General features: G+C 37.1%; 1 protein-coding gene across 3 annotated transcripts in view; it reads left to right on the top strand.

The window, feature by feature from the left end:
* Window positions 1–12,348, top strand: part of LOC135196312 (glycerol-3-phosphate dehydrogenase, mitochondrial-like) — an 84,089-nt gene that overhangs the window by 51,034 nt on the left and 20,707 nt on the right. The window lies entirely within an intron of this gene.

Raw genomic sequence — 12,348 nt, 5'->3', positions numbered from 1 at the left:
GTTTTCAAATCACGGGGCTTCCAAAGACCGCCTCGAGCATTGCCTGAAAGGTGGTAAACACAACGCCAGCAAATTGGGAAGGAAAATAGGTCTTATTGTAGAAGTCCCTAAAATCCATCCGAAGCCTAGCTACCTCTTGTGACTTGCCTCTCTTACCCTAAGCTTCTGTCAGACCGGAAATATCTTCCCTACGACATACCCACTCTCCCAACAACAGTCGCTTCAGGAGAAGGCATGGCTGCTACTTTTATAATTAAATATCACTAAAACTCTGCTGGGAAGGCGAGGCGTTCTATAGACGTAGAAATATATATATAATATATATATATATATATATATATATATATATATATATATATATATATATATATATATATATATATATTAATTCTTTACACAAATATATAATACATATATATATACGTATAAATATATATAAATATATATATATACAATATAAACATATATATATATATATATATATATATATTATATTGTGTGTGTTTATGTATTCACCTTTTGTGTATGCACCCCTTAAACAGGTAACTCCAAAAGCGTAACCTTCCAGCTGTGCGCAGGCAGGCACTTTTTTATTTATGAGGAAGAGGCTGCTATCCACATGCTTTTTCCTTCTCGGTTTAACCCACGAGAAAAAACTGCATAACCCGAGACTTCGGGTCAACAGAAGAAAAATGAGATTTAAAGGGACATGCCTTATGCATTCCACCTACACGGGATACTGAACACAATCCACTCGCTAGTTGGGCGAGCATCCTGACCACTACAATACGTGCATCAATGTGTGTGTGTGTTTTAGCACATTGTTTACGGCTTAACATATGTCAGTTATATTCACCGAAGTTCTATTTTATATTATAATAGAAATAAACTATGTATGTGTATGTCTATACACACATGTATTGTATAAACTGTATGTATATATATTCTCAAATATATTTTGTACGCAAGCATATACACATACATAAATACGCAGTTTGTGTATCTCCACTATAATGAAAAACAGCTTCAGTGAATGTAACTGAAAAATATAAAGCTGTAAACAATGGGTTGATCAAAACAGTGTCCTAAATTCAAGACGAACTTCTGCAACAGGGTTGGCCCATCATGAAGTTTATAAAAAACAAAACTATCCTACATTTTAAGGGACGTAAATAACGGGAGTAATTCCTACGATAGATGAACAGAAAAGATATTGTTTTTAAAAAATGCAAAAACAGCTAATGGTGAAAGATATCTATTAATAAGAAAAGTTAAGAGATTGTTTTTAAAAAATGCAGAAAGAGCTAATGGTGAAAGATATCTATTAATAAGAAAAGTTAACTGTAATATCATCGGTTAGCATCTGCTTTTCGCTTCCTCCCGCCATGGATGCGTTCTCTTCTACCTTCTAGGATTAGGAGGAGCCTGCCTTCTGCTTTGAAGTGATAAGACCGCTATACACGGCAGCTTCGCCTCTGACAAGTGATGCTTGCTCCACTGGGTTTGGGACGATCAATTAATTCCGAGACCCTTGGCAGAAGCTAAACTGTTTGGTAACAGATACAAAACGCATACACATACCATATATATACATGTGTGTGTGTATGTATAATAATTATTTTATCATAACAATTTTCCTCGCCATCATTAGCGGGTGAATTTTCACAGTGTGTGTGTGTGTGTGTGTGTGTGTGTGTGTGTGTGTGCGCAGGGGTTTGCCGTGCTGCTGATGAGCCATTTCTGCTTAGGTCTGTAATTCAGACGAAAAGTATTAAAGAACTGGATTGCCTTTCTACATGCGGAAAGACAGCTACAAATACGTATTGTTATTACAATCATTATCGTTATCACAGCTTTTGTCGTCATAAAATATCATCACACACACGTAAAATTATATTTTATACACACACACACACACACACACACACACACACATATATATATATATATATATATATATATATATATAGATATAGTATGTATATATATATATATATATATATTATATATATATATATATATATATATATATGAACAACTTGATCACGAAGTATATAAAACGTGATGCTATGTATATATACATATAATATACATATTTATATATATATATATATAATATATATATATGTATATACATAGCATCACGTTTTATATACTTCGTGATCAAGTTGTTCATATATATATATATATTATATATATATATATATATATATATATATATATGAACAACTTGATCACGAAGTATATAAAACGTGATGCTAGTATATATACATATGACATCTATATTATTATATAAATTATATATAATAATATATATATTTATATGAAACTATCATAGGTTAATTAAATAGGTGAAGGTTATTTAATTTAAAATAATATATATAATAATATTATATGAATATTATATATATAATATATTATAATATAATAATATATATATATTATAAGTATCATATAATATTCGTTCCCTACCTCAACTACGAATGCAACGCTCATTCATTCTACCATTAATAAAAAAAAGACATTATACAATTGCGTCGTTTCTATCGACCCTGAACCAACTGGTTAAGGAACATTATTTAATCGATGCATTATAATTACACTGAAGGGCCTTGAAATATTCATCAGTGATAATCGCTCTCAACAACATGCAAAACAAACCTCCGGTTTCGTATAAAAGTTAGACAAAAAAAAGTTTTCCCTGTAATTGCAGGTTTATTAACCACTATTTTTTTTATTGTTCATGGATGACTAATATCTGTCATGTTCTGTTACGAAATTATTTCCAATCAATACTTAATCGTTCATTAATTTCTTGAGCTCGCTAACGAAAAGTTAAATTTCTTAGTGATATCTAGGAAAATTCCAAATTACGTCACTAGCAAACTTATTGACAGGAGAAATAAATGTTCATCATTGTATATATATAATATATATATATATATATATATATATATATATATATATATATATGATATACACAGACACGACCGTGCGTGTATGTGCATAACCTACATTTAACAGAGCTTGGCTGTCTATTGGAACATGTAATCTCGGTTATCCGAAAATTTGGTACAAGACCGTACATCACACAATTATACGTATTACTTTAACTGAAAGAAATGAACTCTCCAGTATATGCAATTACCGCACTATTTATATATATATATATATATATATATATATATATATATATATATATATATATATAAAATATTGTCAGCTATACTATAGTAGATTCACATCAACCGTGCATTTGATGTCTACGCCAGCCCCTTACAACGCTTCTGTTTGGCTGTTGATAAGCCAATCACAGGGCTGGAAACTCTCAGTCTCTCTCGAGAGTTCAAATGGGTAGGATCTATGTTCCACCTCTCCTGAGGTATACATCTCACATGAGAGATGGAACATACATCCTGCCTATGTGAATTCTCGAGAGAGACTGAGTTTCCAGCCCTGTGACTGGCTTATCAACAGCCAATCAGGAGCGTCGTAAGGGACTGGCCTAGACATCTAATGCACGGTTGATGTGAATCTACTATAGCGCTTATTTACCATCACCGCCGTTGCATACATGAAGGCTTTCACCACAATAATAATTAATTGTGCTAAATGCTAAATGCTTCATCACACAATAGGCAAAAAGCAAGGAAGGCAGCAAGGCATATGCAATGTTTTGGTGTAAGGATGGAATGTTGAGCCAACTCTCCTTTATGAAAATGAGGTGCGGATGTAGAATGCAGATGAAAATATAGAGGTCAAAGTAGATGGGCATGGCCAATTAACAACCTAAATTGATGAACTAAGCAATAAATTGGGCATTCGCTAATCAATATAGCCTACTGCAAAGGTTGCAAACATGGCTGAATAGGCCATGAGGCCCGAAACTTTATTCCAAAAAAATGACAATGATAAGAAGACAAAAAAAGCCTCACTGCAAACACATTTCCACAAGACTTTATTTGATACAATATACAGGTATGTGTATATATACGTACTATGTATAAATAATATATGTATATATAATTATATATATATAATATAATTAGATATATATATATTACGATATATATATATAAATATGTGTGTATATATGTGTATAAATATACACATGCGTATTGACCCTAGCAAAGACAAATGTGGTTTTACGTATCGAGCGTGGTGTAACCTCTGACATTTTAAGCAGTATACATAGTCATGGTAATTTTTTTTCCTTAACGATACTTCGATTGCTCTTGGTGAAATTAGAATCTGCTAATCAAGGAGATGGAACCAGACGTCCAATAACGAAACTTGTGGTTTCCTGAACGTGTTATTTTTATATTGTGTATAATAATAAGAGTGGAGTTACTACTTGCATATTTTTTCTTTTTCTTTTATGGGGATGTCCTATGTCTTTCCGTTTACACACAAAATAATATGTATATATTACATATATATTGTATTATGTATATATATATATATATATATATATATATATATATATATATATATATGTGTGTGTGTGTGTGTGTGTATATATATAAGTATATATATATATATATATATATATATATATATATATATATATATATATATATATATAATCCCATTATTATTCCATTTGTGTCTGATTTACAAATTTTTGCAATGGCAAAGGACGGTAAGACGAGCATCACCAATACCCCTAACTAGCCCACACCTGGTGGAAATAAGGCAAAAAATTAATGAAAAATGCATTCATCACACAGGTGTCGTGGCGAACAGTCGCCTAAAATAAGTAATTCGACAGCTGCTGATTTCCATAGGAGATAAGAGAAGAGGGGCCATTGACCAAAATAAAACCTGTAGAATATATATTCCGAGTATACTAGCATATAGTCGAAGAAAAAAATATAGAGTTCCTTACTTATTCTTAATTTACATTGGAAATGAAATATGAAATTTAAGCCAAAGGCCAAGTGCTCGGATCTATGCGGTCATTCGGCGCTGAAAAGCAAATTGAGAGTAAATGGCTTGAAAGGTGTTACAGAAGGAAAACTTGAAGCTACACTATAAATCACCTGTTAAAAGAAAGAGAATATGAACACAAATACAGCAATAAGAATGGAAGGGTTTGAACCTAGGGTCAAAAGGGACGCTACAAAAAACCTAAGTGATGCCCACAATGCACCACGTGAGGTGCACTGATGGCACTACTCTCCTAAGGGGATTAATTTCCATTTAAAGTAATTTAACTATAATGACCAAGATTCTCTTAACATTCTGTAATGCTGATATATTTCTACTACTATATCTCAATTTCAAATAAAAACATATTCTCGCACGGATATCAGAATCTATCAGTATCGTCATTTGTAGATGACTCATCGATAAGAAAAACCTCCCACACAAGAGATTTTCTCCATAGCGCTAACCTTTACCGCATTACTGAAGAAGGTCATCAGTCATGGGACCCTAACTGCTGCACATTGTATATTACCTACACGTGGTTAGGGAAAGTGAAAGGGGAGAACTGAGACGTCTCACCGCAGCACCGAGGAGTTTTCGTCATTACATCGATTGATGACGTTATTTTTCTTTTTTCTTAATTGAGTGCGCAATCCTCCTTTAAGAAAGCTTTCGAGACTAATCTTTCAACATTCTATTTCAGGTACCCTTGAGCAATACTTGATCTGTACTTGTTTAGCTGCTGTGTAAATTACAGTAATTAAACAACTTCAGGTCAAGTATTGCTTACAGATACTTTGAATTATCAGACTGGCTATAAATAGTTCTGCGCAATGATCATTATTAAGACTAGTGCCTTATGGCGTTCAAAAGACTTTAATTACATTTCTGCAATGAAAATTGAAGCTTGGCTTAATCGGTCAAACATGATACGTAAATGAGAAGCTAGGCAAGGTTACAAAGTCTAACGTTCTTCCTCTCCTGAAAGGGAAAACCTGGCCTCTAAATTGGAGGGCCATCATAGATTTCCGAAAGCAAAAACTAACGACGACCGGGAATTCAATCGTGGAAACGGGAAATAAACGAGACCAATCAGTGCTTTGTTTCTGCGGTCCACAATCTCCATGCACTGGTAAACACAACTTTTCCATACATTACACACACTACATGTTAGGTGGCCGACAATAAAGTCACAGGAAGAAAAATCACTGGGAAAAAAGTCACAATTGTGGCTAGGTAAAAAGTCACAGGAAGAAAAATCACTGGGAAAAATGTCACATTTGTGGCTAGGTAAAAAGTCACTGGGGAAAAAAGTCATAATTATGGCTAGGTAAAAAGGCACAAGGCAAAAAGTCACAGGAAAAAAGTCACAATTGTTGCTAGGAAAAAAGTCACAGAGAAAAAAGTCTGGGAAAAAAGTGAACACTGGCTCGGAAAAAAGGCACGGGGAAAAAAGTCACTGGGAAAAAGTCACAATTGTGCTTAGGAAAAAAGTCACTGGGAAAAAAAGACAATTGTGGCTAGAATTAAAGTCACAGGGGAAAGTCACATCAATTTACAGTCTTTTGTTTATGTGTGTACGGTAATCACCCAAAGGGGCTTGTACTAAACGCGCCCCAAAGGAGGATCCACACCGGGTTAAAACAGACTTTCTTCCCTGTGAATTTTTTCTGTGACTTTGTACCTGTGATTTTTTTTTTACCTCGATTCACATGTTAACATGCATAAAAATAGCGACAAACTTGAGGAGTTAAGAGGCCCAAATTACAGAGAAATCGTAACAAAAACAAGGACATAGCAGCCTTCAAGCGTAACTCACAACATTGGGTGTATGGATATTATGAAGCAACGACACAAAGTCAAGAGGAATTAATCTGGTCAGTTCTATAGAATTGGCAAAACAATACATATCATAAAGGATACGTGTAGACACAGATATGCAGAATATTGTGTGCGGAAGAACAAATTACTTATTACTAGTAGGTTTTCCGGAAACTACCAAAAACAATAAAACAGATAGAGGCCCATATAACACATACAATTGTCAGTTAGAGCATTCGTCTATATACACTGTACTCGTATATAAATGCCCTTAATATTCAGAAAGACAGAGTGCACGAATATAGAAGTGAAAGGCACGGTGTACGTATATAAAGGTAGTAGCATTCTGCTAACACAACTTCTGCGTACGTACATGATACAGCTGTAATGCAATGGAAGGTATTTCGAAAACGGCTTCATCCTTGCTGACAGTGACGACTTTCTTATCTTCTCAAAGGCCCTCCCTTTAGGGAAAAACCCTTGAAGTCGAGTTGTACTGTATATAGAATTTAGGCCAAAGGCCAAGCACTGGGACCTATGAGGTCATTCAGCGCTAAAATGGAAATTGACAGGATCAAAGGTTTGAAAGGTGTAACAGGAGGAAAACCTCGCAGTTGCACAAAGAATCACGTGTTAAGAGTGTGTGGAAAGTAAGATGAAGAAAGAGACTATGAATGGAGGCACAGTTAAAGGAACGAAAGGGGTTGCAGCTAGGGGCCGAAGGCACGCTGCAAAGAACCTTAAGTAAGGCCTACGATGCACCGCATCAGGTTCAATGATGGCACTAACCCCCTACGGGGAAAACCCTTGTAGGAAGGGGGGGAACAAACTTTTTAGATAGGCTATCACCAAAATTGCGAGTCTTGGAAGAATTACAATTCCTGAAACGAATATCCAAAATATTCAGTTAAGCTGCATTCTTCCCTCGACCTTTCTTGTAAGCGCCATATCAATTAGGCCCTGTGCCAACTCCCGCAAGTTTGGGACCTAAACGGGCTGCGAACAATGGAACAGTTTATAAGAGGTTTCTCTGCTAAATCTGAATTAGAGAGAGAGAGAGAGAGAGAGAGAGAGAGAGAGAGAGAGAGAGAGAGAGAGAGAGAGAGAGAGGCTGGTTGTACATAGCAACTCAGGGTCCACGGAATATCCAGCCTTTCTCATCTCCGTTCGAAAATAGCCTCCCATTTCCTCGTTAATTTTCGCATGTCACTGCCAGAAATTCGCCTCATTGTTGCCTCCAGACAAAAATATTCACTGGCAAATTGCTTTCAGGCGAAGAATGAATACTCAAGCATTGTATGCCTAATGGAAAATAGACTCTTTGACAATCGAATGAAAAATAAAAAAAAACAGCTCACTTCGAAGACAACAACAGGCAGTTGAACAGACTTAGATTTCGAAGCGTCATAATGAAGACATCTTGAATGTTCATACCTCAATCAATTTCCCCACGGTCCCAAAAGGCTTTGATCCGATCGAGAATCGAATTCCCTTCGTTTATCAGTCTCCGTAATTCCCAAGAGGAAATTGGCATCGAATGACTTAAGGAATTCTCGTTCAGCCTCAGGTCATCGCCTCCTTCCTTCTCTCTCTCTCTCTTTTCACTCAGCCGTCTTCCGCGAACTGGTTTCATTTCTATCCCCTTACTTGTCTGAGTCACCGGTCACGTACCGTTGCGATGTTCCCTTTATGTGTTTCAATTATCTACGTCCCCTTTTTTTGTTTTCGTTTTCGGCTTTTTTCCTCTTTCCTAGTTTACCCTAGCTGTAGTTTTCTGAAAAAGTAAACTATTGAGATGGCTATGTCTGTCCGTCCGCACATTTTCTGTCCGCCCTCAGATCTTATAAACTACTGAGGCTAGAGGGCAGCAAATCGGTATGTTGATCATCCACCCTCCAACCATCAAACATACTAAATTGCAGCCCTCTAGCTGCAGTAGCTTTTATTCTTATTCAAGGTCAAAGTTAGGCATGATCGTGCTCCTGGCAATGCTATAGGGTAAGCCACCACCAGGCCGTGGCAAAAAGATTCATGAACCGCTGCTCATACAACATTATACCGAGACCACCGAAAGAAAGACCTATTTTCAGTGGCCTTGATTATACGCTGTACAGAAAACTCGATTGTTCGGCGCATTTACTTGTTTATTGTTATATTTTCTTGTATCTGAATATTTGTTCTCTCTTTATCCCCTGGAAAGTATTACCTTCCAGCTAATTTAAGGTTTTCGTTGCTACTACGAAAATTGTACGTTATGTAGCCGCCGAGGCAGTAAACCAACTGGGTACGAATAGCTAACCTGCGTGGTCTATTTGGTATACGTACTTGTCAGGATTACTAATTATATATGAATAGTTTACCAAGCCCTTTTCAACGTTCTTCTTAAGTTTACTTCTTTTTTGGCATATCTTGTGGGAAGTTTCATGTCTACAAAATCTAAGCTGAAGGACTTATATAATTGAAGAAACGGCTTCTTCGTCTCATGGTGATTATACCTTAAATTTCTTTCTTACGGGTGCTGTTCATTAAAGTTCAAGTCATATAACATATAATCTGCGTTGTCACTCAGTTTTATATTGGCTTAAAATCATCATAAGCACTATTTTCATTATTCTCACGCGTATGTAATCTAATAAGGCATGTTAATCAGCGACTGACTCTAGTATCCATAAAACCATCAGGGCATAAAATAGAATTGTTTGTTCGTATGATGGTTATTCAGAGACGGAACCAACGGTTTTACGTGACTTCCGAACCACATCGCGAGTGAACTTCTATCACCAGAAATACACATCTCTAACCCCTCAGTGGAATGCCCGAGAATCGAACTCGCGGCCACCGAGGTGGCAGGCCAAGACCATACCGATCACACCATCGAGGCCCTTAAAATAGAATTGGATCGTATTTAATTTCCGAGAAATATCATTCAAGAACAAACAGAAATCTTGAGTTTAAGTGGTTCCAATCTTATCAGTTCCTGCCGTGTTAAATATAAACCTCTCAGGATGACAACCCCCGCCAGCATCTTGAACAGAGAGAGAAGAACACCTGTCTCTCTGACAGACTGAAAATATGGCCTGCGTCTAGGGGAAGCTCCGAAGCCATTGCGCAACGGAAGTAGAAGGCTATTAAATGTTTCTCAACAAAGCTGGAAAGTTCATGGTTAACTTTCATCCGAAGGCTGTCGTGTGTCTCAGTATGAAACAAACAGCTTGCAATCTGTGTAGCCTGTATTCAAATTGACTCTAAATGATAATACTCCACGCAGAAACAGCCAACAAACGAACAAATGGATGATTCTCCCTTCCCAACAGCCATCCATCATAGAAGTGATATCCAGGTTACAAAATCGTTGAGTTGAGTTAAGTTGAATATAGAATTTAAGCCAAAGGCCAAACACTGGAACCTATGAGGTCATTCAACGCTGAAATGGAAATTGACAGTAAAAGGTTTGAAAGGTGTGACAGGAGGAAAACCTCGCAGGAGAGGGTAGAAACTAAGATGGAGAAAGATGATATGAAAGGAGGTACAGCAAAGGAACGAAAGGGGTTGCAGCTAGGGGCCGAAGACACGCTACAAAAAACCTTAAATCATCCCTACAGTGCACCGCATGAGGTCCACTGACAGCACTACAGGGAGATTACAAATCCTCTCCTAAGAAGAGGCAACAGGATATTCGGAGAACGCAGCAGCAGAAGATACGTGGGTTGGTGGTGATTGTAACGTTGCCTGAAGGCACAACCAGAGCGGAGGACACTTCTCACAAGAAGTCCCTTCCTTCCTTCCTTCCCTCTCCATTCTCCGAGGGCACCATCATCACACCGTCGAACTTTCGTGAGAAATCGTCTGTTGGTTCGAGGGAAACGAGTATCAAGTTTTGCTTTAAATTTTGAGAAACGAGTTTTTAAGTTTACTTAAAACTGCGAGCCATATTAAAACTATTGTATGTATGCATGCATGTGTACATATACATACATATATACAAAAGTGTCTATACAGATAGATAGATGGATAGATACACATAAGGTCAAGATATAATAAAAACGAAAAACACCTAAGAAACTTTAGTTTCTTACAAAGGTTTTCATCAATAAGTAAGATTATTAAAGGCTTTGGCCATTACGCTACCAAAAAATTAGCTGGGTATCAAATATTCCTAATTCTTATTGCAACCTGGTATTACACTAGCGTCGAATCTAAACAAAATAAAACCACACGTACAACATCTACTAAAAGCTATTGAAGAAAAAACCGCCCCTACATTTACCTACGCCCAGACTTCAGGTCGCATCGTGAATGGATGAATGCACTTGAGATAAGCCACACGGCCAGGTGCACAAGGGGCGGTGTTGAATCCTGGGTTACCTTTAAGAGTCCCTCATCCAGTTCCTACCTTTTCGCAAAAGTGATACAGAGTTTCACCCCTTATTTCCGCCTACGTAGAATGCAGGGTCCTGGTAGAATGGAAAAGTGGTCGGGTTAAGGTTACGGGAGATTTCAAAGATTTCTTCTGGATTGTCTGATTGAGGGGCGGGCACACACACACACACACACACACACACACACACAACACACACACACACACAGGGGTGTACAAAGACATAAAACAAACCCTGCTTAGTAGAAGCTGTTAATCGTTGGACGTAGTTCATTCTAGAGTAACTAACTATTCAAGGAGCTGCAATGTTGAATGTGTTGAACGGTTCGACTACAGTCATGACCAAATTGATTATTTCAAGTGTTGCCGCATTTTCAAAGTCCACGCACATTACAAATACTAAAGGAGCACGATAATTCGCACATTTAAATGGCGCTACAAAAAAAGCTACCAACGCCTAGTGCTTACAATAATAATAATAATAATAATAATATAATAATAATAATAATAATAATAATAATAATAATAATAATAATAATACAATTATCATATTGCACTTGTAAGAAATTCACTACCCAAACCTTCCCACGATACCGAAACCGCATACCCTACACAAGTTCCGGCAATAAACCTATAGTAGATCCACATCAACCGTGCATTTGATGTCTAGGCCAGTCCCTTACGACGCTCCTGATTGGCTGTTGATAAGCCAATTACAGGGCTGGAAACTCTCAGTCTCTCTCGAGAGTTCACATGGGCAGGATGTGTGTTCCACCTCTCTTGAGGTATACGTTTGAAAGACGTATCCCTCAGGAGAGGAGGAACACACATCCTGCCTATGTGAACTCACAAGAGACTGAGAGTTTCCAGCCCTGTAGCTTGCTTATCAACAGCCAATCAGGAGCGTCGTAAGGGACGGGCCTAGACATCAATTGCATGGTTGATGTGAATCTACCATAGTACTAGAGTGATATGCTCAACTGACTGATCACATACTATAAGGAGGCTTTACAGCAGCTATGGTCGATAACGACAGACGAAAAAAAAAACAAATTAATTTCTAAAATAATTACCTGCAAATAAGACCAATTACATAGCAATAAGCAATTCAATGTCACTATATGTCTTTTTCAGTTCAAATGAGCCTTTCATATCATTTCGTGTGAGAGAGAGAGAGAGAGAGAGAGAGAGAGAGAGAGAGAGAGAGAGAGACCCGCTCT

The sequence above is a fragment of the Macrobrachium nipponense genome, chromosome 17 (genome assembly GCF_015104395.2).
Source record: "Macrobrachium nipponense isolate FS-2020 chromosome 17, ASM1510439v2, whole genome shotgun sequence".
NCBI classification, from domain to species: Eukaryota; Metazoa; Arthropoda; class Malacostraca; order Decapoda; family Palaemonidae; genus Macrobrachium; species Macrobrachium nipponense.
The sequence above is the reverse complement of the archived record's forward strand: the minus strand, read 5'-3'. Positions and strand labels throughout refer to the sequence as shown.